Here is a 26,101-nt window from a genome sequence, read left to right on the forward strand (position 1 = left end):
AATTTCCTATAATATATGCTTCGATGTGCTATGTTTTTCCTTTCATGTCGTACACTTGCTTAGCGTAGCTCGCAATCTAGCTTTCTGCGTCGAAACTCAACTGGTCGCTAACAAGGCAAGAAAAGCAGTGAAACTAATAACTAGAACGAACAGACGTGGGCCATTCATCAAGGGGAGCAACCCACTGCCCATAATGCCCCCCTAATGGGCTCGTAGTTATTAGCTGGGCCAAAATGGTCTTGGGCCTTTGATTGACCGGATTTGGCCCCGTCCATAAATGGTCCTCATAATAGGCTCAAAGTAATAGCTGGGCCAAAATCGACTTTGGCTAATTGGACCTACAACCAAGTTCAAAATTTAGTGGGCCCAATTAGTTGACGGGTCGTTAACAGGCTGAAATCTCTATTGGGCTGCAATAATTAAATGAGCCAACGGTCCTTAGCAGACCGAAAATAGACTACATTAATGCTTGGCCTAGTTCCCTGTCGGGCCATTAACAGGTCAAAATCCAAGCGGGCCATAAGTGGGCCGATTAACAACACGGGTCATTAATAGGCCGATAGTAAGGTTAGGCTGGAATTGTGCCTCGGTGACATGGGCCGCTAAGAGGGCCAAATGTCAAGTCGGATTGTAAATGCCCAACTCATTTGTGGGCCATTAACAGGCCCAAAGACACACCGGGCTAGAATTGGACCATGAAGAGCATGGGTCATTAAGAGGCCAAAAGTTAGGTCGGACCGTAAATGCCCCAACTCCTGTATGGGCCATTAACAGGCTAAAAGACACACCGGGCTGGAAATTGGCCCAACACTTGAATGGCTCGCTAAAAGGCCAAAAGACGTTCATCCTAAAAATTGGCCCATCCCTAGAATGGGCTGTTAACACGCTGAAATTACCTCGAGCCGCTATTGAGCTCAAATATATAGCAGGCTATTAACGGGCTTGAACTAACGATGGCCTGCAATGGTGTCAAATAGTTAACGGGCCATTGACGGGCCGAATTGGCACAACTCGTATGGGCCAGACACAAGTAGGCCCTAAATGGGTCGGCCTGCTAATTTTGACCGGGCCGACCTTTTTAACCTAAATGGGCCACTGTTGGGCCATGCCATGTGTTGACGTATCATAGGCGCCTCCCGTCCATTGAATGGATGACATCTGTCCTAACCCTGAGTTGACACGTGGTTCCTCTGGCCAATGAAAAGTTTACATGTCGAAAATCCCCATTGGTCAAGGCTGTTAGCGAGTTATCGGATCCAAACTGGAACCTGTTAGCTTAACGACGACCTGTTATGGTGGATGTCATGTGTCGGTTACCCTTGACGAAAACATTTCCATGACACGCCATTTATCTTCATGGAAGTGGACACTTCAGTGATGATAATTTGAGTATTGTCATGGAACACTTCTACCACATCACAGGTATGGCTATCTTCATTCTGTCATAAAATCATCATGGATGTACATGCATGACATAAAACATGACCTGCTGGGTAGTGGGCCCCTCGAAGCCCATATTGACATGAGACCGACACCAAAAAAATCCTATAAATACAGAAACCCCCAAAAATAACCCTAGATGAGAAGTTCCACCGCTGCAAGCCTCTGTATCCACGAAAACTCAATCGGGAGCCTGTTTCGACACCCTGCCGGAGGGGGAAATCATCACTGGAGGCCATCTTCATCATCCTGATGTCCACCTTGATGGGGAAGGAGTAGTCCACCCTCGAGGCTAGGGGTATGTACAAGTAGCTATGTGTTTGATCTCTCTCTCGCTTTCTCTCTCTCTCTCTCTCTCTCTCTCTCTCTCTCGTGTTCTTGATTTGGCACGATCTTGATGTACCACGAGCTTTGTTAATATAGTTGGATCATATGGCGTTTTCCCCCTCTCTATCTTCTTGTGATGAATTGAGTTTTTACCTTTGAGGTTTCACTATTATCGGATGTAATACTTTTATGGATTTGAGAAAACTTGATGTATGTCTTGCATATGAATACCCATGGTGACAATGGGGTATTATACTGATTCACTTGATGTATGTTTTGGCACTCTACTCATTGATTCCCAAGGTGACATTGTGGTAATCTATGCATAGGGTTTGATGCATGTTTTCATCCTACTTTCTCCAGTAGAAATCTTGGGGCACAGTTTGAAGTTCTTTGTGTTGGATTGAATATTATGAATCTGAAGTTGTTTGATGCATATCGGATAATCAACTAACGGATACTTGTGGCGACATTGGAGTATCTAGGTGACATTAGAGTTGGTTGATGTGTATCATATGGTGTTATTTTAGCATGAACTCTTGGGTTGTTTGTGACACTTATAGGAATAGCTCGATAGATTGATCAGAAAGTGTAACTTTGAGGTGGTTTCGTACCCTACAAACAATTTCTTCTTATGTTCTCCTCTAGATAACAACTTTGGAGTGATTCTTTATCCACATTGAGGGATTCTTATATGATTCAATTATGTTAGCACTATTAAGAGATTGCATTAGTGAAAGTATGAATGTGAGGCCTTGTTTCTAAGCATTGCAATACCGTTTGTGCTCCGTTTTATCACTTGCTACCTTGCTGTTTTTATATTTTCAAATTACAAAAACCCATATCTACTATCCATACTACGCTTGTATCACCATCTCTTCGTCGAACTAGTGCACCTATACAATTTACCATTGTATCTGGGTGTGTTGGGGACATAAGAGATTTCTTGTATTTGATTGCAAGGTTGTTTGAGAGAGAACATCTTCATCCTACGCCTCCCACAGATTGATAAACCTTAGGTCACCCACTTGAGGGAAAATTGCTACTGTCCTACAAAACTCTATGCTTGGAGGCCAACACGAGTCTACAAGAATAAAGTTGCATCCTAGACATCAGGGCCCTTTTGTGCAGCCGCCATCCAAAAGCCCCCCTCACCCCTTCATTCCACTATAAATAGAGGTGGATAGGTCTCTCCATCTCATCTCATTTTCTCACCACAAAGGCATGCAATGATCTGCCTCTCTTTCTCTCCCTCCACGAATAGTTTCGTTATGCCACAAGGCTGCCTATTCTCTTGTAGGGAATAGTTTTGGTGTGCGAAGCGCTACCAGGTAGGTGACACCAGATGTGTGCAACACGGTAGAGGGGTCATGTTCGATCTTCTGTTTGAGGGAGAAATCCTTGTGGTTGGAAGGTTTTTAATTCCTAGTTACAGGGATCTACACCAGCAATCTTCACTGATTCTCTTTCCACTACTATGAGTTGGTAATGATCCGATCAAATCTTATATGCATCTTCATAGTGGTCCTAGGCTTGTACGTAGTGATACATCTCCAACATATCTATAACTTTTTATTATTTCATGCTATTATATTATCAGTCTTAGATACTTTACATGCAATTTTATATCATTTTTGGGAACTAACCTATTAACCTAGTGCCTAGTGCCTAGTGCCTAGCGCTAGTTTTTTTTTGCTTGTTTTTGGTTTTATAGAAAATCTATACCCAACAGAGTCCAAACATGATGAAAGTTTTTGATGATTTTTTCATGAACATAAGAGACCCTAGAAGCTTCGGGGGAGGACCAGAAGACCTACAAGGAGATAGCAAGGCAACAGGGTGCGCCCGAGGGGGTAGGACGGACCCTTGTGGCTCCGTCTGACCTAATTCCAGAGCTATAAATTCCCAAATGTTAGAAAAACCTCAGAGCATCCACCAAAACAATTTTTAGCTGCCGCAAGTCTCTGCTCTTCCGCGATCCCATCTGGAGGCCTTTTCTGGTACTCTGCTGGAGGGGGAATCGATCATGGAGGGCTTCTACATAAACCTTGCCGCACCTTCGGTGATGTGTGAGTAGTTCCCGCAGGACCTATGGGTCCATAGTGATTAGCTAGATCTCTCTCTCTCTCTCTCTCTCATCTTCATTATAATGTTCTCCTCGAAGTTCTATTCGATGTAATCTTCTATTGTGGTGCGTTTGTTGGGATCTGACGAATTGTTCGTTTATAGTCAGATTATTCATTGAAAGTAACTGAGTCTTTTCTAAACTTTATTATGTGTGATTTTTATAGCTATGTAATGCTTTCCAATCTATGAGTTCTGTTTTGGCCAAGTTGACGAGCAGATCTTCAGCGAAAGTGGTGCGTATTAGTAGGTTAAATCTCGCGGTGTCCTCACCCAATGAAAAAAGGGGTAGCGAGGCACGTATTTATATTGGGGACAATCCCAACGCAGCTCACAAGTAGCACATAGTTTTTTTTGTTTTTTGTTGCGTTGCCTATAAACCAAAACCCCAACCCCAACCCCCACCAAGAAGCAAAAACTCAACTAAAACCCCTCTACCTCGTGTTGCATCTCCACACACTCCTCACTTGTTCCTGGTCTATGGATTTGACCAACGAGTTAATTGACTTCCGATTGCTAGCTCACTAATCAATGGATTCCCTCACGACGTCCACGACCTAGAGATGGGGTCTCTGCTCCATACTCTACCTCTTCCTCTTCTTTGCAAGCCGACTCCTTGGCTCCTGTCCCATCTTCCTGGCACTACCTGTCGGATATCGGGTTCCAGCAAAACCCTTAAGGTTCGAACACTGGGATGTGCACGAAGATCTCTCCCTACCGAAACACGCCCTCAGCCTTGCCGTGATCTCTAAGCTAGATCGATGAACAACACAAGAGACACAAGCTTTATATAGGTTCGGGCCACCGTTGTGGTGTAATACCCTAATCCTGTGTGTGGTGTGGTGGATTGCCTCTTGGGCTGATGATGAATAGTACAAGGGAAGAACAGCCTCGCGAGGAGAGGTGTTCTTGTGCTTGGTGGTGTGTAGATGAACTAGGTTCAGATCCCTCTCTACTGTGGTGGCTAGGCCTATTTATAGAGGCCCTGGCCCTCTTCCGAAATATTGAGCGGGAAGGGATTCAACAACGGCCATTTTGAAAGGGGACAACTAGTACAAGCTATCCTGACTAAAGGTGGTCTTCGCCTGCCAAAGGCACTGGTGATGACGCCGTCTTGGGCTCCACGGTGACCTCCGTCCTGCCGCTCTGCTGGTCTTGGTCTCATTGCACACATACGGAAACCTTTGCCTGATGCCTCGGTACTCCATGCCTGCGCTTGCCCCATTTGTACCAAAGAAGAAATGAGGACACTGCGTGGGCTGGCGCCCGCCTGGCGCTCGCCTGGTCTTGATCGTCATGGCTTGCGTCATGGGCACCTCGCATGGTACCCTTGCGTTGATCTCTCCGCCTCCTCGCGAGCCTGCCTGGTGAGGCCGTTCCTGAGGAGGCCTTGTGTCGTCCGCCCCACGAGGCTTGGCCCCTTGCAAGGGTCTTGAGTGTTGGTTGATGAAGACGGGCCATATTGGGCCACTGGCTGGGCCGCGCTGCAGGCCGCAGGCAGGCAAGTCTGGGGACCCCTGTTCCCAGAACACCGACAGTAGCCCCCGGGCCCAAGGCACGCTAGGACTTGGATGAGCAGTGAAGCCAAAGGGCAAGTGTGGAGCTCCGTGTGCCCTTACAGCCTGCGGCCTTGGTCGATGCGTGGCGATTGATTGGACGTGGGCGTCTCCGCTTCCCCAGCTGCCTCGGCAACTGCCCGACTTGACGAGTCCCTGCTACATGCAAAAAGAGTCATCATTACCTGCGATCGTGGAGGTCGACGGTTGGCCTCCCTTGGGCTATAAATACGGAGGGGCGGGGGCCCCCTATTGTCCATCTCTTCCCTCTCCACCTGCTTCTTCTTCCTTGCTCCATCTCCATCTTCAACACCATTGGCACCGATCCGCAGATTCTCAGCCAAAGAGAAGGGGAAGGCTCCCCGGGAGGGACCTGATCCGCTCCTGCCGAAGAAACGGCCAGTCCCATGCCGCCGCGACGAGGTTGCGAGGCCGGGGATGACGAGGCCTTGGTGCAAGCAGCCACCTCCTTGGTTCCCATTACCCCTGTACGCCTGGGTCGAGGGCCCTGGACAAAGGAACGGCGAGTGAGCCGCCCACGCCGCGGACGCGGTCGCCGAGCGGTGGCGGCGCGTGCCGTCGCTACTGGAGTCCACGCCGTGGAATCCTCTCGCGAGCTCGTGCTGCACGCGGCGATGCCTCCAAGCACCTGGATTCGCTTCCCTTTGTTCTTCGCAACCGAGATGCCACCGAGGGGGCCTCTTGAGCTTTGGCTGCAACATGCTGGCTGCGGTGGTCCGGCGACCGGAGCGGAGGTTGAAGTCGTTGCCCTGGGCAAGGTCTTCATGACCTGAGGCTGGGGCGAGGTCGCCCGGGTCTGCCGAACGGGGGGTGCCCTTGTGATTCATTTTGAATATGATGGCGCCTCCTTGATGCTCTTAAAGGTCTTCGACGCAGAAGGCCGCCACCTGGAGTGCTGCCCCAGAGGAGGCAGTTAGGACATCAAAGTGGCAGGGGCTAGGCCTGCCATTCGCTTCCCCAACGGCTTCTCCGGCAGTAGCAACAATGCTTGGGAGTCCAGTGACCCTCCCGAGTTCTTCGCGACTCCAGAGACGAGCGACGACAGCTACGTGCCTTCGAGCTCACGCGGCACTCGAAGCAAGGCGGCTGTATCAGGCCGTCGCCGCAGCTGATCTGGATGGGGTTGGCACCGGCCTCCCGTGGCCCACTGTTGATGATGGCGCCGCCATGGAGGTGCGGGTAGTTAGGGCTCCTTAGGATTCTCGTCTTTTGTTCCCTGTGAGGAATCCAGAAAACACCCCGTGGGGGCATGTAAAGGGTCTGTGATGTATTTTCTTGGTGCAATCCTTATCATGAAATCATGTGAATGCTTGTCCTGTCCCGGCTCGGTTCCCCCTTTCTAACCTCGCGACGACTTGGTGCTCTACGCTGACAGGTCCTGGTCCCCAGGCAGGCTTCAGCCGTCACTGGTATGCCAGGTCGCGATGTCGTGGTCAAGGCCTGGAGGTGAGTGGCCCGAGGTCCAGTAAGAGGCCTTGAGGCGCGATGCTCAGGAGGTCCCCTTTAGCGCGCAAGCAGCTGCCGAGAGGCAAGAAAGGAAGGCAACATTGCCGTCACAGAGCCGCATCAAGTGAAGATTATGGGCTGCATCGATTAGCTGATCTAGGCATGAAACTTATCTTGATGATATGGAGTTGTTCCCTCGCGTTGTGCCAGACTTGTACGTAGGGAGCTGTTGCGCAACTAGGTTAGGCCCTCGCGAGTTTTCCCATTCTTCCCCACACTCTCCTTCATGCTCTGCGTGCTCAGGTCCCGGCCCTCGAGCGAGCTCAGCCGCCGCTGGAATGCCAGGTCACGGTGCCGTGGTCAAGGCCAGGGGGTGAGGGCTGGAGAGCCAGTAAGAGCTCCTGAGTCGCGATGCTCAGGAGCCCCCCTTTTAATGCACAAGCGAATCACGTGGGAAAGAGAGAGAGAGAGAGAGAGAGAGAGAGAGAGAGCTCGTGGTGCCACCCATGATAGACCCGAGGAGGTTCCTGTAAACCAACACAAGAAAAGCACGGGATTGCCATTATGATTGCCGGCTGGCCATTGGTTGCTTCGAGGGAGTGGTGAGGGCACTAAGGGTCTGGTGAGGTGACGCGTGCGAGGCTGCCGCGGGCCAGAGCTCGACCACTCAGATTTGTCGATGTTGCAGGGACGGACCCATGTGCAAGCGCTGTGCCAGCGCGAAGGACTCCAGTGGTAGATGTCAATCGGGCAGGCGATAATCATAGGCAGGTTAAGCATGAAAAGCAAATCAGCTTAGGCAAATGCAGGAGGGATACATGCCACTGGGTCAGGCCCGAGCGGCTTGGGGATGATGCAGCCCGAGGGGTGCCCCCAGCAAGGTAAACTAAAGACATAAGCAAAAGGGATACATGCCGCAGGGACGGACCCATGCGTCCTGAGAATGATGCAGCCCTGAGGGTGCTCCCAGCTGAAATGAACTCGAAAGATGTCACCTGGTACCATTGTAGAGGGGGTGTTGGAGTAGCTGAAGATGCGCGGTGAAGAGGCTGACCCTCACGATCAACTAGAGCCCTGAGCCTTGGGAGGCTCTGGGGACCCAGGCGGTTCCTCGAGGACCATCTCCATCTCTGCTAGGACCGCGTGGTGCCTGGCCTCCTGAGCCGCCAGAATGCTCCACATATGGCACTGGTGGGTGGCAGCCGCGTTCGGCAGGCTGAAAGGCATGCGAACATAGCTGCGCAGCGGACCCTCGCAGCATCCCACATGCGAAGGCCAGAGGCGCTCCTGAGATGCGGCTCGGTTGAGCCCTGGGACATCGATGCAGAAGCGCAGCCCACCATCCTCGCCTGGATGGGGAGCTATGCTAGGCAAACGACGATTGCCGCCTATGGCTCTTGCTTCCTGAAACTCCTGAGTGGTCTTGGTGATGAACTCCTGAGGGTTGGGTTTTCCTCGCCCTGTGCCTCCCTTGTGATTTTGGCTAAGTCTGAGGCCCTCCAGAAGAGAGCCCCCGAGCCCTGCCCGAGGAGGGCGCCGCGTGCGCCTTCCTATGCGATGGAAGGAGGCGCCCCTTGCACGGGCGTGTATCCTGATGCGGCACCTCTTGAAATGCCAACCTCCTGAGGCCTTGAGCTGAGCGGTGTCTTCTTCTTCTTGGGGACCGCCTCAGGAGAGTTCTCCCCCTTGCTGTCCGGGTCCTCGATTGATGCAGCTTGGAAGGTGTGCTCGAGGGAGCACACCGCATCTTTTTCCTCGCAGGGGACCATGATGATTCCGCCACTTCCTGGCTCTTGAGGACGTTGTAACCATGGTGGGTCACCGCCATGAACTTGGCCAGGGCTGGATACCCGAGGATGGCATTTTATGGCAAACGGATGTGGGTGACGTCAAAGTCGATGAGCTCAGTGTGGTAGTTGTTGCGCTGTCCGAAGGTGGCAGGGAGGCGGACCTACCCTATCGGGGTGGTGGAGCCGTCAGTAACTCCTGAGAAAGGCTTGGTAGGCTGAAGTCGATCATATGGCACTTGAACGTTGTTGAACGTCTCAACGGATAGAACATTGAGCCCTGTGCCGCCATCGATGAGGGTCCTGGTGACTTGCATGTTGCTGATGACTGGGGAACAAAGCATCAGGAGGACGCCAGCGGTAGCCGCACACTTGAGTTGACCTGTTGAGCTGAAGGTAATGGTGCACTTTGACCACCTGAGCGGGCGCGTGGCCTCAAGCCTAGGAAGGACTGCATTCACCTTGCGAGCAAACTGCTTGAAGATGCGCTGAGAGGCTGGGGCCTGAGCTCCACCCAAGATGCAAGCGATAGCACGTGGCTCCTGGAAGCCCCTAGCCCCCTCGTCCTGGTGATGGTCGTCATTCCTTCTTGGTGGCGGTAGTAGAGGAGGAAGGCCTGCGTTGCCCCACGGGCGGTCCTCGCGAGGCTGATCCCTCCAAGCGCCCTCACGAGGCTGGTCCTGCCAGCGATCCTCACGAGGTCGGTCATGCCACTCCTGGCGAGGGCCATGGTCGTCCCATCGTCCTCCGTCTCGTCCTCCTCCTCGGTCGTAGCCCTGGTCTTTGCGCTCGGGGCGTCGACCGAAGCGTCCTTCTCGAACGACCATGAGCTCTTGGCACTCATTGGTGTTGTGGGTGTGGAGGTTGTGGTAGGTGCAGAACGGTCGGCTGCCCTTGGACGACTCCAGCTAGTCCCTGCCACGCTTCGTGTCTAGCTCTGCTGCGAGCACGGCTGCTCCGGGGATCTTGAGGCGGGCGATGTTGAAGCACTGGATGTATTTCTGCTGGGTCTCTCCAGGCTGTTGCTTGATGCGGCACAGGTCACCCACGGCTGGGGGGCGGTCGCGAGTGCCGTGGAAGTTGGCAATGAAGTGGCTACGCATCTCGTCCCAGGAGGAGATCGAGCTGGGAGGCAGGTTCGGGAGCCAGGTCTGGCACCATACATGAGCGCACTGGGAAACCAGTTCGCCATGACCTTCTCGTCTCTGTTGGCCGCCTTGATGCCCAGCTCATAGAGCTGCAAGAACTCCGCGGGGTCGGCAGTACCGTCGTAGCGAGGAGGCAGGTCTGGCTTGATCTTGCCCGGCCAGGCGATGCTTCGCAGCTCGGTGGTGGAGGCACGGAAACCTGCTGTGGGCACCAGAGCCCTTTGCTGATGCGGGGCTTGCTCCTGAAGGTACCCGCGCACTGCCGCCAGGGGCAGCACGGGATCTTGGTGCACCGGGACGCGGTCTTGTCATGCTGGTGCAGGGAGCACGTGAGCATCTTTTTGAGGTCGAGGGATTTCTTGGCAGCTTCTTTCTTGTCGCGTGGGCGCTGGATGCGGTGGGTCACGTCCAGGGGCTGCGCACCTGGGAGCCAGGGCACCTTCTTGGTGGAGAGGTGGCGGAGGCGCTCCTTGAGCCATGTCGCCCATGCATGACGGAGGGTGAGGTAGCGAGAGGGACGGCGCGGGAGAGCCCACTGCGGCGCTGACGAGCTCGGTGATGCGAGCAAGCCATTCTTCATAGAGGTCGTTGACGGAGCGGTAGTGCAGGAGCTCACGTGCCAGGAGAAACACGGCCTCCCACGGACGCGACGAGCATGGGACGACGAACCAGCTGGGGTCAGCGATGGAGTGGCGGTGCGGTCTTCCCGCCGCACTGAGGGGTGTAGGGAAGATGCTTGCTGCTTGTTCCCCGCCGGGCCGGTGGCGGCGTTGGCGGCAGGCGACGGAAAACAACGAGGAGGCCCGCCGATGGGAGCCGTCTGGGTGACGCGCGCAGCGAGAGCAGCCCTGCGCTCGGTGCGGGCTCAGCGAGCATCTGCCATGGATGCGATGAAGCGGTAGGACGCAGACCAGCGGAAAGAAGATTTCAGCGCACCCCTACCTGGCGCGCCAAATGTTGGATATCGGGTTCCGGCAAACCCTTAAGGTTCGAACACTGGGGTGCACACGAAGATCTCTCCCTACCAAAACACGCCCTCAGCCTCGCCACGATCTCTAAGCTAGATCGATGAACAACACAAGAGACACAAGATTTATACAGGTTCGGGCCACCATTGGGGTGTAATACCCTACTCCTGTGTGTGGTGTGGTGGATTGCCTCTTGGGCTGATGATGAATAGTACAAGGGAAGAACAGTCTCACAAGGAGAGGTGTTCTTGTGCTTGGTGGTGTGTAGATGAACTAGGTTCGGAGACCTCTCTACTGTAGTGGCTAGCCCTATTTATAGAGGCGCTGGTCCTCTTCCCAAATATTGAGCGGGAAGGGATTCAACAACAGCCATTTGGAAAGGGCACAGCTAGTACAAGCTACCCTGACTAAAGCTGGTCTTCGCCTGCCAAAGGCACTGGTGATGACACCGTCTTGGGATCCACAGTGACCTTCGTCCTGCCACTCTGCTGGTCTTGGTCTCGTTGCACTGATAAGGAAACCTTTGCCTGATACCCCGGTACTCCACGCCTGCGCTTGCCCCCTTTGCACCAAAGAGGAAACAAGGACACTGCGCGGGCTGGCGCCCGCCTGGTCTTGATCGTCATGGCTTGCGTCATGGGCACCTCGCGAGGTACCCCTTGCCTTGATCTCTCTGCCTCCTCGCGAGTCTGCCTTGTGAGGCCGTCCCTGAGGAGGTCTTGTGTCGTCCGCCCCGCGAGGTTTGGCCCTTCGCGAGGGTCTTGAGTGTTGGTTGATGAAGACAGGCCATACTGGGCCACTAGCTGAGCCGCGCTGCAGGCCGCAGGCAGGCAAGTCTGGGGACCCCCGTTCCCAGAACACCGACACTACTGTCGTGGGAGCACTTCTCCATGGTGCAGCAGCACGCCCCCTCGATGACGCATGCACCCCCTTGTGCCACTGCTTACCATGACCATGACTACATGTCGCCAGCGCCGGACACTGGCTCCAAAGATCTTGCCAGGGAGGAGGAGGAAGACGAGTAGCTAGAGATGGTGCCTGCACCGGCATCGACGTAGGAGGACGGTGATGAAGAGGGAAGGTAATGCAACGTGTTCGACCGGAGGTGGGTGTGTACCCGGCAAGGTACCCGCTTTACAGGACGACAAAGTGCATGTTCCTCAAAGACCAGGTCACTTTCCAGAGGAACGATCAGTTGGATTCCGGGTACGAGCAATGGTGGCGACAGCCGAGGGGATGCACGAGATTAGACGGCTCGTAGTCGCTGAAGTAGTGCCAGAACAGGCAGCTTGTGTTCGTTGGTGACTCGCTGAACTAGAATATGTGGGAGTCACTAGCCTGCATCCTCTACACGTTGTTGCACGAATGGTCGCGGACGTGCATCCAGGATGTCAACTCCGAGTATCAGATCTTCTGCGCCACGGTACGTCTTTGTCCACTCATCGCTTATTAAGACCGTTATTAGTGTCACTCGTCAGAATCACTTCAGAAATATGTCTTCTCCGTGTGTCATGTCGTTTAGACACCATTGGTCTAGTATATCAGTTTTTTAGCGAAAATTTCTCTTGGAGGCTGTGCTCCATGGAGGCCTCCATTTGCAATTTTAAAATTGATCAAAATTAATATTTCTAAGTTTCAAAAAATTTGTAAAAATACATATGTACATGGAGGCATAGCACACATGTGTGTAAATTTTCAGGACGAAATGCGTTGAAATGAGGACTGCAAAAAAATGTGAGGTTGTTGAGCACATGACACTATTCATCCTCAAAGTCCATGAATTTATCTTTTTTGTACAGGTCGTATTTCAACATATTTCATTATGAATTTTTACACACATAAGCATCACATGTTTGTCTACTTGTAGAATTTTTTCGGATTTTTTTGAAACTGGAAAGTTTAAACTTTGAATTTTTTAAACATTTCGGCCTCCATGGAGGCCGAGCTCCAAAATGCCCCATGATAACCCACAAGTATAGGGGATGGCAATAGTTTTTGAGGGCAGAATATTCAACCCAAATTTATAGATTCGCCACAAGGGGAGCCAAAGAATATTTGAAGGTATTAGAAGCTGAGTTGTCTATTCAACCACACCTGGAGATTAATTATCTGTAGCAAAGTGATTAGTAGCACGGTAGTATGATAGATTTAATGATAGCAGCAGTAGTAACGGTATCAGTAACAGTGATAGTAGTGATATTGTAGCAGTAACGATAGCAGTAGCAACAGTAGTAACTTAGCAAGAACAATATAAGATAAATTTGTAGGCATTGGATCGGTGACACGTTGGATGATATTCATCATGAGACAGTTATAACCTAGGGTGATACAGCACTAGCTCCAGTTCATAAATATAATGTAGGCATGTATTCCGTAAATAGTCATACGTGCTTATGGAAAGAACTTGCATGACATCTTTTGTCCTACCCTCCCATGGCAGCGGGGTCCTATTGGAGACTAAGGGATATTAAGGCCTCCTTTTAATAGAGAACCGAAACAAAGCATTAACACACGGTGAATACATGAACTCCTCAAACTACGGTCATCACCGGGAGTGGTCCCGACTATTGTCACTCCGGGGTTGCCAGATCATAACACGTATTAGGTGGCTATAACTTGCAAGATCGGATCTAGAACATGGATATAATGGTGATAACATAAATGGTTCAGATCTGAAATCATGGCACCCGGGCCCAAAGTGACAAGCATTAAGCACGGCAAAGTCATAGCAGCATCAATCTTAGAACATAGTGAATACTAGGGATCAAGCCCTAACAAAACTAACTCGATTACATGATGAATCTCATCCAACTCCTCACCGACCAGCGAGCCTACGAAGGAATTACTAACTCTCGGTGGGGAGCATCATGTAATTGGCAATGGAGATGTGTTGGTGATGACAAAGATCGAAGACCCCCCTCTTCGGAGCCCCAAACGGACTCCAGATCTGCCTTCTCGAGGAAGAACAGGGCTTGGCGGTGGCTCCGTCTCGTGAAACACGATAATTCTTTCTCCCTGATTTTTTCTAGAAATATGGGATTTTATAGCGTCGTTTTGAAGGTCAGCGGGGCCACCAGGTGCGCAGCACCCACCAGGGCGCGCCTGGGGGGGCTAGCGCACCCTGGTGGGTTGTGCCCACCCAGGTGCCCCCCTCAGGTCCCTCCTGGCTCCAAAAATTCTCTTATTTGATATAAAAAATCCTTGCAAAGTTTCATTCCATTCTGAGAACTTTTATTTCTGCACAAAAATAAAACCATGGTAGTTCTGCTGAAAACAGCGTGTGTTTGGGGTTAGTTTCATTCAAATCATGCAAATTAGAGTCAAAAACAAGAGGAAAAGCATTAGGAAAAGTAGATACGTTGGAGACGTATCAACTCCCCCAATCTTAAACCTTTGCTTGTCCTCAAGCTATTTAGTTGATAAACTGAAAGTGAAAAAGAAAACTTTTGCGAACTCTTTTGCTCTTGTTTCATATATAAGCTTAAACAACACCCAGGTTTTCAGCAAGGATTATAACTAACCATGTCGACAATAACTCTTAAAGATTATATTAACTCATATCAATGACATAATCAGCTAGAGAGCAATAATAAGATATCTCTAATAGCAATATGTTGTCAAAACAACCATGATATAATATGAAAATAGTGGTATCTTGCTAGCCCTTTCTGAGACCGCAAAACATAAATGCAGAGCACCCCAAAGTTCAAGAAGCGACTAAACATTGTAATTCATGGTAGAAAGATCCAGTCATGATGCACCCAACATTAGCTATACACAATGCATCAGCATGATAGCAGTGCTCTCAGGTTCTGGCGCTTATTTGAGAAGGTGATGACACAACATAAAAGTAAATAGATAGTCCCTTCGCAGAGGGAAGAAGTGATTTGCAAAGGTGCCAGAGTTTGAGTTTTTAAAACAGAGGTAAATGATATTTTGAGGCATGCACCCTTTTCATTTATTTCACGACCATTAGTTATCAATATCTTCCATGCTAAGCATGCTAGTGGAGGTTCCCAAGTGGAAAGGTAAAGGTTATTACTCCATTGGGAGTTTTTGTTTGATTATTTGTAAGCTCTTTTCTTTTTGCAGTTCGGGACTGGGCATCCCTATTACCGTCCTTTTCTCGTGCGATGGTGAGTGAATAAGCACTCGACCTGAGAATAACCCACTTAGCATGGAAGATACCGACTACCTCCTGTCGTTTCATGAACGATCCAGGCACACAAAAGGGATATTTATTTGAAGTTTTTAGAGGTGGCACATGCAAATTTACTTAGGACGGCAGGGTAATACCGCATATTGGTAGGTATGGTGGACTCATGTGGAATAACTTGGGTTTCAGGTTTTTGGATGTATAAGCAAAGTTCCCACTTAGTACAGGCGAAGGCTAGCAAATAGGTTGAGAAGCGGCCAGCTAGAGAGCAACAACGGTCATGAACATGCATTATGCATAAGTAACATTGAACCTAGCATGAGTAGGATATGAACACCATGAACATAAATATCATAGAGGCTATGTCGGATTTGATTAAACTACATGCATGAACATGTGCCAAGTCAAGCCACTCAACATTCAGAGGAGGATACCATATCACCATACTACATCACAATCATTTTAACGCAATGTTGATATCCAAGATAAAGTATTATTCACTCCTAGCTACTTATGCATGGCATGAGAAACTATAATATCTAATTGTCATTGCAAACATGTTTGATCATAATAGGCTGGAGCATGGATACTAGGTTAAACATATTTACAAAAACAGAACAAGTCGAGTTCATACCCGTTTCTCTCTGCCACAGCAGGTTCACCTAATATCGTCATTATTGCCTTTCACTTGCACGACCGAAAGATTTGAAATAATAATAGTGCAAGAGTGTCGTGGACTAAGCTGGAATCTCCAAACATTTATTCAAGAGGAGAATACAAGGTAATATTGTCGACGTTCTGGTATGGGGGTATCAAGACCTGCCTGCCTGTGGCCCACCACGTGGTTCCATCGAGGGCCTGGTACGGCCCAGCTTCAACATCAACAGCTCAAGACCCTCGCAAGGGGCCAAGCCTCGAGAGGCGGACGACGCCAAGACCCCCGAGGGGATCGGCCTCTTCAGGCTGGATCCTGAGGGGCGGAGTGTTCTATGCAAGGTATACCTCACGAGGCTCAGCTGACGTGAGCCATGACGACCATGGCCAGGCGGGCGCCAGCGGGTGTAGAGCGCATGTTTCCTCTTCTGTGCAAGGGAGGCAAGCCACAGGCGCAGAGTCCCGAGGAATCAGCCAAAGGTTTCCATTCTGGTGCAACAAGGCAAAGACCACCAGAAAGGCAGGACGGAGGTCACCGCTGAGCCCACCACAGCGTCACGACCAGAGGCTTTTCGCAGGCGAAGACTACTTTTGTCAGGATAAGCTGTCCTGCTTGTCCCCTTTCAAATCCGGTCGTTGTGGGATCCCTTCCCGCCAACATTTGGGAAGAGGACCAAGTCCACTATAAATAGGACTTAGCCACCACCATAGAGGGGGATCGGATCCATTCTCACCCGACCACCTCACCAGTTCTCTTGAACCCAAGAACACATCACCTCCTGAGGACAGTTCATCCACTGTACTAGTTCATCCTCAGCCCTTTGAGGCAATCCACCAAAACGCTGGTGTCGATGTCAAAACTGGCAGATCTCGGGTAGGGGGTCCCGAACTGTGCGTCTAGGCTGATGGTAACAGGAGACGAGGGACACGATGTTTTACCCAGGTTCGGGCCCTCTTGATGGAGGTAAAACCCTACGTCCTGCTTGATTAATATTGATGATGTGTGTTACAAGAGTGGATCTACCACGAGATCAAGGAGGCTAAACCCTAGAAGCTAGCCTATGGTATGCTTGTTGTTCGTCCTATGGACTAAGGCCATCCGGTTTATATAGACATCGGAGAGGGCTAGGGTTACACAGAGTCGGTTACAAAGGTAGGAGATCTACATATCCGTATCGCCAAGCTTGCCTTCCACGCCAAGGAAAGTCCCATCCGGACACGGGACGAAGTCTTCAATCTTGTATCTTCATAGTCTTGGAGTCCGGTCGATGATGATAGTTCGGCTATCCGGACACCCCCTAGTCCGGAACTCCCTCAGTTGGAGTAGGGTATTACACCGCAAGGTGGCCCGAACCAGGATAAACTGTTGTGTCTCTTTGTCTCTTCGAGCTCGTCACGCTGGGCTTAGGAGCATCGTGAGTAGGCAGGCTGGGTAGGTTGAGATCTCCGCACACACCCCATTGTTCGAACCTCTCAAGGGTTTGCGGAACTCGTAATCCGACATCTGGTGTGCTAGGTAGGGGTGTGTCAGATCTTCTCTTCCGACGATCGATCCACCATCACTCCGACACCTCCATGGCCGATGCCCCGAGGGTGCATGTCGAGCATTGGGTGGTTCAGGCCTCCGCGATGAACCCGCCGACGAGGAGGATCTCCACTCCGCCCTGCTCGCGGCCCGCACTCCTCCCGGGGTGACCGACCATGGGGGGCGTGGGGCGCAGCCGTACCCACTGGCGCCTTGCTGCAACCGCGCCACCGCACGATCTGCAAACTACACTGCAGTAACCGCGCCGCACATGCGCAGGGAACAGGCAAACATGTGGGCTGCAGTCATCGTGGCTTGAGAGCTCCTGAGGTGCAGGCTACTGGAAAGCGGCCGCGACGCCCTGCTGGAGCGGGTCGCCGAGCTACTGGATGCGGCGTGCAAGGGTGCAGCGCCATTCTACACCCTGCCCATGTCCCAGGCGATGGTAGGGGTGCGCGCCCGTCCCCGACACAACCGTGCGCCCCCTCCTAGGGCCCCTGAAGAGCCTCTCGAGGTCGGCCAGCTTCGCGGAGCAGCCTGCACCCCTCCGAACGTACCACCTCGGCATGGAGCTGCTCTGGGCGACATCACCAGGGGCCACGCTAGAGCGCCAGCCCCTGGGTAGCAGGACTAGAGGGCGACTGAAGGGGGCAGGAACGTGAGGCATCCGGGCAGCATTTCCGGTGCGGCCAGCCCGGAAGCGTACACCCCCGTCGCGATGGATCCAAGGCACACACTGGTAGAGGGCCCTAGCCGATCCCTCACACCAGGCTGGGCACTGGACATACACGAAGCCGAGCTCTCCTTCGAGCTGCCATCGAGCCCTGCCAACATCTCCAATGGCGACAACCTCTGGGTACATCTAATGCCACAGGGGCACGCTTGCGCTAACCATGGATCACAGGTGAACCAGGGCGCAGCTACCACCAGGACTCTCAGGACGACGGATCCCCCGCAGGAGCGCGAAGGACATTGGGAGCAGCATGGGGGAAGCCCAGCGGCAGGGCCTTCCTCGCGCTGCGCGGAGCAGGGCCCTGCCTGGAGGTAGGTTCCCCGTTGGGGAAGGCACCGGCAAGCCCTTCCCCCGGCGGGGGGCCTATAGTCGCCGAGGACGCTGCCAGCGTCCCCCTTGCCCCTTGGTCTTGTCCTGGTTTCTGGTCTTCCCAATGGTGGTCGGGGGCGGCGCATGGCGGGGTCCTCGTCGGGCGACATGAAGCAAGGATCCGGCCTGTGAAGGTCCCCGCTCGTGACACTCTCACATAATAATGAGTAGGGTTGTACACGCCCCGGAGTATCCTGAGAGTCGCCCTGGGGCCTCATGGGGGCTCCCTCCCACGTCTTAGTGACAGCACTTAGCTCTGCATAGGTGAGAAGACTAGATTAGGTGCGAGACGCGGTTGTTCATTTGCTTTCTGAAGTTGCTTGCGGTTTTTAGTGACCTTTCAATGGATTTGATATTTTCAAACCTTGGTTCCTCGAGTTATTTTCTTCTCCTGAGCCATTTTTGGCCTGGAGGCAGGAGAGGGGTGGCAGTTGCCCGTCACTTCCTCTCGCGCGCCTCGCGCATCGGGCTAGGTACGTGTGTGCGCCTCGGGCCTGCCCTCGCACGCGCACACTACGCCGAACCCCGCTACCCCAGGTGCTTCGGCCTCATCCTCGCGAGGAGCCCTCGATCAAGATCACGGGCATCAGCACCCCTCATATCCGTGCCCCTCGAGTAGCGCGACACGGTGCATTAAGTCAGAGCTAATCTATGGCAGGGGGCTCGCATAAGGAGGAGTGAGGCGCTCGTCAGTTTTTCTCTTCCTTTGAAAGCAGCCCTGCAGCGGCTCCGCAACGGCTCCTGAGACCCCAAGGCGTCTCCTGAAGTCTGCAACCTTCCGCTCCCCAGAAAGGGGGCCCCGTTGAGTACCTAAGGCCAGGTCTTCGGGGGGCAGAAAACTACTACGCACATACCAAGCTAAGTTTTCCTATCCTAGCTTACCCAGATTGCAAGCGTTACAACATGGCATGAAGATAGCAAGCATAGCATAAAGGGCATAACTGCCATAGTTCATTACATGCCCCCGCGGGGTACACCATCCTTTTTCAAATTACAGGAGTAAGGAAAGGCTAAACAAAGAGGGCCCGAAGGCGTACAAACCTGGCACCAGTGCCGCATCCTCAAGCAGCACCTCAAGGTGGCCTGGTGCTCCACCAGTTCTCCCATAGGCGACCTGGGGCTGCGGCCGGTCCTGAGTCCAAGTTCGCCGGCCCTCAGCCTCACACCGGGCTCCTCTCCAGATTCACTGGAGTGCCACAGCCGGACGAACCACCGACGTCCTTGACCCGAGCACGACAACCTGGGGGCCGGTCATAGCCACCACTGCTCGAGCTCTCATCCGAGGAAGAGCTGTTGTCGCGGGAGGAGGAGCGCACGCCGCCAAGACCAATCTCACCTTCTCCACCTTCGTTGTCGCTGCCATCCTCCGGGTAGCACCCCACGCGGCGGCCATCCTCCCTGAACACCCTCACATAGAGGGTCACCAGGCCATCGTACTTTAAGTGAAGGGTGCACCTTCCGCCCAAGCCTCGCATGCGGGAAAACATTTGCCATCCGCGGGTTAGGACCAGGCTGCCGGAGGCGGTGACCTCGGCCCTGATCCATGAAGCTCTGCTGCAACACCCATTGGCCTGCAGCCAGAGACCATCAAGCGCCAAAGAAGGAAGCTCGCCGGAGAAGAAACGCGGAAGCTGGAGCGAGGTGCCAGCCGGGCTCTTCGACCACACCATGAATTCACGGAGCACGTCCAGCAAGGAGAAGCGTGGCCGAGGCGGGCGCACGATCACGGCGCGCCTCCCTTCGTCATGGGGGCTGCTCCAAAGCCGGTGGCCCCCGCCGCGAGAAGAGGTGCCATCGCGGGCACCGAGAGAAGTGCCAGCTTTGGGGGATGCACGCCCGCGTTCCCTAGGGGCTGCCGCAGGGGCCGCGGGATGCTTGCAGAGATGACCGCAGCCTCTGTTGGGAGGCGGAGAGGTTGGCCCCTCCTTGGAAGCCTTTCCCTTCTCGGTCGCTGAAAACCTCCTCGGCGATGCCATGGAAACAAGATGAAGAAGAGAAGAAGCAGGCAGTAGCAATATGAAGGGAATATGGGAGAGGAGCTCTACCCCTCCCTCACATTTAGAGCCAAGGGAGGCCAACCGCCAGCCTCCACGACCTCGCACAATGATGATCTTCTGCATGCCGCATAGTTCCGTCAAGTCGAACAGTTGCTGAGGCAGCATGGGGAAGTGGAGTCGCCAATGTCCCATCAATCGCCACGCGTCGTCAAGGCCGCAGGCGGTTAGGGCCCGTGGAGCTCTGAACTTGCCCTTTGGCTTCACCTGGAAGCCAAGTTCGAGCGTGCCTTGGGCCCGGGGGCTACTGTCGGCGTTCTGGATATGGGGGTATCTAGACCTGCTTGCCTGCGGCCCACCACGTGGCTCCATTGAGGGCCTGGTATGGCCCAGCTTCAACATCAATAGGACGAGACTCTCACGAGAGGCCAAGCCTCGCGAGTCAGATGATGCCAAGACCCCTGAGGGGATCGACCTCTTCAGGTTGGCTCCCGAGGGGCGGAGAGTTCTATGCAAGGTATACCTCACGAGGCTCAGCTGACGTGAGCCATGACGACCAAGGCCAGGCAAGCGCCAGCGGGCGCAGAGCGCAGGCTTCCTCTTTGGTGCAAGGGAGGCAAGCAACAGGCGCGGAGTCCTGAGGAATCAGTCAAAGGTTTCCATTCTAGTGCAACAAGACCAAGACCGCCAGAACGGCAGGACGGAGGTCATCGCTGAGCTGACCGCAGCGTCACGACCAGAGGCTTTTCGCAGGCGAAGACTACTTTTGTCAGGATAAGTTGTACTGCTTGTCCCCTTTCAAATCCGGCCGTTGTGGGATCCCTTCCCGCCAACATTTGGGAAGAGGACCAAGGCCACTATAAATAGGACTTAGCCACCACCATAGAGGGGGATTGGATCCATTCTCACCCGACCGCCTCACCAGCTCTCTTGAACCCAAGAACACCTCACCTCCTGAGGACAGTTCATCCACTGTACTAGTTCATCCTCAGCCCTCCGAGGAAATCCACCAAAATGCTGGAGTAGGGTATTACACTGCAAGGTGGCCTGAACCAGGATAAACTGTTGTGTCTCTTTGTCTCTTCGATATCGTCGCGCTAGGCTTAGGAGGATCGAGAGTAGGCAGGCTGGGTAGGTTGAGATCTCCGCACGCAGCCTAGAGTTCGAACCTCTCAAGGGTTTGTGGAACCCGTAATCCGACAAATATGGGCTCTTTGTTAGATCAACATAATGCAAATGAGAGCCACTTAGCATTTTCATCGTGGTCTTCTCCCCGGTATGACTCGATAAAAGAAAAAGAAATTCAGAGAAACTCACTGAAATATATTTTTTGGAGTTTTTGGTTGTTCGAAAGCAAGCAAACGAAAAAGGGAAAAGAAAAAATGAGAAAAACTATTTACACGGGAAAGCTCCCAACAAGTAAAAGAAGAAGGAAATCTTTTTGGGTTTTCTTTTTAGTCCTACAACAATTTAAACTAGGAAGAAAAATCCAGAAGAAGCAAGAAACATATTTTTGGGATTTTCTCAAATTTTTTCAAACACACAAGAAGAAAGCGAGAAAAAATAATTAAGCATGGATGATACAATGAAAAAGTGTGGACACCGACAATTGGAAGGAAATCTGTGAACATGAATGTAATGTTGGTGGGAGTGTGTACTCCCCCAAGCTTAGGCTTTTGGCCTAGCTTGGTAATCACCAGTCGTAGAAGTCGTGAGGTCCAATGTTGAAGTGCTGGGAGAAGGCACCATAGGGTCCCTGATGTAGGGTAGAACCCTAGATGCCCGATCTTTCACGATTGGAGGGGATCCTACGAAGAACACGAAGAACACAAGGGGAAAGATGAGGGGAACACGAGAGGAACACAAGAGAAATCACTCAACCAACAAGATCCAGTCACACATATGCTAGATCCTCGAAACACAAAGAGTGATACAGGATTCAAGGTCAACAAAGGATGATACAAAAGGTTTTATCCATGAGGTGGTCTTGAAGGGTCTTCCCGTGATGGGGTCTTGAATCCGCTTGGGGGATCTTCTCCAAAGAGGTCGTGAGCTCCGAGGAGAAGTAACTAAGTGGACGAGCAAAGCTCTATCTCAAATATGAGCTATCACAATGCTAACCCTAGAAAGAGGAAGGAGGAGGTCTATTTATAGTCTTAGTAGATGAAAGGGTAAGTGGCTTCGGCCCAACACGCGGAAGGACAAATAGGCGGCGGACGTGCGACGACCACTAGTCGTCCGAAGGCTCGCGGGGGTCCGGACATCCGGTGTCGGTCGGGCATCCGATGTTTTGGCTGGTCAGGAGCTTGTCGGTCATCCGTTCGGGGTCGGTCGTCCGGAGGTCTCAATTCTTCTGATGTTTTGGCTCGGGAGTGGTGGTTCCGGTCGTCCGGTGGGGCTCGGTCGTCCGGACGCTGGGAGGTACCGGACGTCCGGTCAGTGTCAGTTGCCCGGCCGCCGGAGCGTGCGAGGGCTGGGACTTGGTTGTTCGGTTGGAGCCTCCAGGCATCGGACGTCCGAGAGACATCGGTCGTCCGATGACTGGTTGTTTCAAGCGGTCCTTCTTCTTGTCCATTGAACTTGGTGTCCTCGCCATCTTGTCCGTTGGGTGCAGCTGATCCATGGCTTCCCTCCAAATACCTTATCTTCATTAGCCTTTGCTCAAGCTCTTGTCATTTGTCCAAGTGGTGTCATGGGAAATGTAGATACGTCCATGGGGATGATCGTGGGATGCTCTGCATCATCTCCCCCCCCCCCGGGAAAGATCTGACCTCAGATCGAAAGCTTCATCACCATGGTATGGCGAGAGGTCTTTGACATTGAAGATGTCGCTCACATTATACTTGTCGCTTGGGAGGTCAATCTTGTAAGTGTTATTCTTGTAGCGGGCTAGCACCTTGAAGGGTCCATCAGCTCATGGTAGAAGTTTGGACTTACGTTCGTTGGGGAAGCGTTCCTTGCAAAGGTGTAGCCACACAAGATCTTCGATGTTGAATATCATGGGTTTTTTGTTGATGTTGATCTTGGTCGCGAGTCATTGTACTTGGTGCTCGATGATGTGCCTTGTATCTTCATGCATCTTCTTGAGGTAGCTTGCTCGTGCACTCGTGTCCATGTTTGTGCGCTCTTGTAGTGGAAGAGGAAGAATGTCCAATGGGGACAACGGGTTGAAACCGTAGACGACCTCGAAGGGGGACTTGCCGGTAGTCGAATGTCTTGCACGTTTGTAGGCGTACTCGGCGATGGGTAGGCACTCCTCCCACTCCTTGATTTTCTTCTTGATCAACATGCGAAGTAGAGTGGAGAGCGTATGGTTCGTCACCTCCTTTTGGCCGTCGGTTTGAGGATGGTATGCCGAAGAGAACAAGAGCTTGATTCCGACCTTGGCATATAGAGTCTTCCAGAAGTAACTCAAGAACTTGACTTCGGGGTCCGAGACAATCGTCTTTGACACTCCATGGAGGCGCAAGATTTCCCTACAAAAAAGATTTTCAATATGTGAAGCATCATCTATCTTGTTGCATGGGATAAAATGAGCCATCTTGGAGAATCGGTCGACAACAACAAACACGGAATCCTTTCCATTTTGAGTTCTAGGAAAACCATGTACAAAGTCCATGCTAATGTCTTCCCAAGGTTGATAAGGAATAGGAAGAGGCATGTAAATACCATGGGATTGAGCTTTTGACTTAGCTTTGCGACATATAGAGCATTGGTTGGTGAAGCATGAGATGTCGCGGAACATCTTGGGCCAAAAATAGTTCTTTGAGAGCGTAGCGAATGTCTTGTCACGTCCAAAGTGTCCCATTAGTCCACCTCCATGAGCCTCTTGCAAAAGGAGCAACTGAAGAGAAGACTCGGGGATGCAAAGTTTGTTAGCTCTCATAAGCTAATCATCCTTGATGTAATAGCATTCCCAAGATGTATGCGTCAAACACTTGGCACAAGGAATTGCAAAAGTAGGATCATGCGCATACAAGTCTTTTATGTGGTCAAAACCAATTACATTCAATTCAAGTTTAGTGACAAGCATGCATATGCGGGAAAGAGCATCCGCCACAACATTTTCCTTACCTTTGATGTACTTGATGACATAAGGAGAAGACTCAATGAATTCACTCCACTTAGCATGACGCTTGTTCAACTTAGTTTGATCCTTAAGATACTTAAGCGTTTCATGATCGGTATGAATGATAAATTCATGAGGTCGAAGATAATGTTCCCATTCACGCAAAACTCGCACTAAAGCATATAGCTCTTTGTCATAGATGGGATTATTGAGTTGCACTCCGGAAAGTTTCTCACTAAAATATGCTATGGGGCACTTCTCTTGTGTTAACACACCTCCTATGCCATTACCACTAGCATAAAAATGAATTTCAAAAGGTTTGTCAAAGTTGGGTAATGCAAGCACGGGAGCATGAGTAAGCAAATTCTTGAGCTCATTAAATGCGGTATCTTGGGATGGTCCCCAAGCAAATGGTGCATTTTTCTTACTCAAATAATATAAAGGTGAAGCAATGGTGCTAAATCCTTCACAAATCTACGATAGAAACCGACTAAACCAAGAAAATTACGCACTTGCTGCAAGTTGGTTGGTTGGGGCCAAGTTCTAATAGCATTGATCTTAGATTCATCTACATGAACACCCTTAGAAGACACCACAAAACCCAAGAAAACAAGCCTATCAACACCGAAAAGGCATTTGTCCATATTAGCATAAAGGCGCTCTTCCCTAAGGGTTCGTAACACGGTTCTAATATGGGTGACATGATCTTTGAGGGATTGCTAAAAACAAGGATATCATCAAAATAGACCACAACAAATACACCAATATAGGGACAAAGAACAAAGTGCATGACTCGCATGAAAGTACCGGGTGCATAAGATAAACCCATTGGTATAACAAGCCATTCATATAAGCCAAATTTGGTCTTAAATGCGGTTTTCCATTCATCACCTTCTTGGATGCGTATTTGATAGTAGTCGCTCTTAAGATCAATCTTAGAGAAAATGGTGGCTCCGCTAAGCTCATCAAGCATATCATCTAGGCGTGGAATAGGTTAACGATATCTAACGGTGATAGCATTGATGGGATGGCAATCGGAAACCATGTGATAAGTATCGTCTTTCTTTGGAACAAGAATGACCGGAACGGCACAAGGGCTTAGGCTTTCACGTACTTCACTGTTGTTGATGAGTTGTTGTACTTGCCGTTGGATCTCCTTAGTTTCCTCGGGGTTCACGCGGTAGGGAGCCTTGTTAGGTAGAGGTGCTCCGGGGATGGGGTCGGTTTGGTGTTCAATGCCTCATAGTGGAGGTAGACCCGGAGGTAGCTCGTCGGGGAAAACATCTTGGGATTCCTGCAAAAGAGAAGACAACACTAAAGGTAGATTGTGAGAGGTGTTAGTTTTCGGTGCCTCGTCCTTGCACACAAGGACATTGTGCATAACACTTGATGGGTTCTCACACACTTCTCTCATCTCACTTTTGGTGGCAAATAGGACTTAGTTTTTCTTGTCGCTCATCATGGAGGCACTCGATTTTGGCTTGTGGCGCTCACTCTCTTTTGGGTGGGTCACTCTCTCACTCTTTTCTCAATGATGGGTGGCTTGCTTGTCGGTGATTACTTGACTTGGAGACATAGGTCATAGCACGTACTTTCATCTTGAAGCTATAGTGATTGGTATGCCCATTGTGGATGACGCCGCGGTCAAATTTCCATGGTCGACCAAGAAGAAGGTGGCAAACGGACATTGGGACCACATCACACTCCAAAGTGTCTTCATATGCTCCTATCTTGAAAGAAACTTGCACCGTATGCTCGACTTGTATAGTGCCGGAATCGCTTAG

Source organism: Triticum aestivum, chromosome 3B, assembly GCF_018294505.1.
Source record: "Triticum aestivum cultivar Chinese Spring chromosome 3B, IWGSC CS RefSeq v2.1, whole genome shotgun sequence".
NCBI classification, from domain to species: Eukaryota; Viridiplantae; Streptophyta; class Magnoliopsida; order Poales; family Poaceae; genus Triticum; species Triticum aestivum.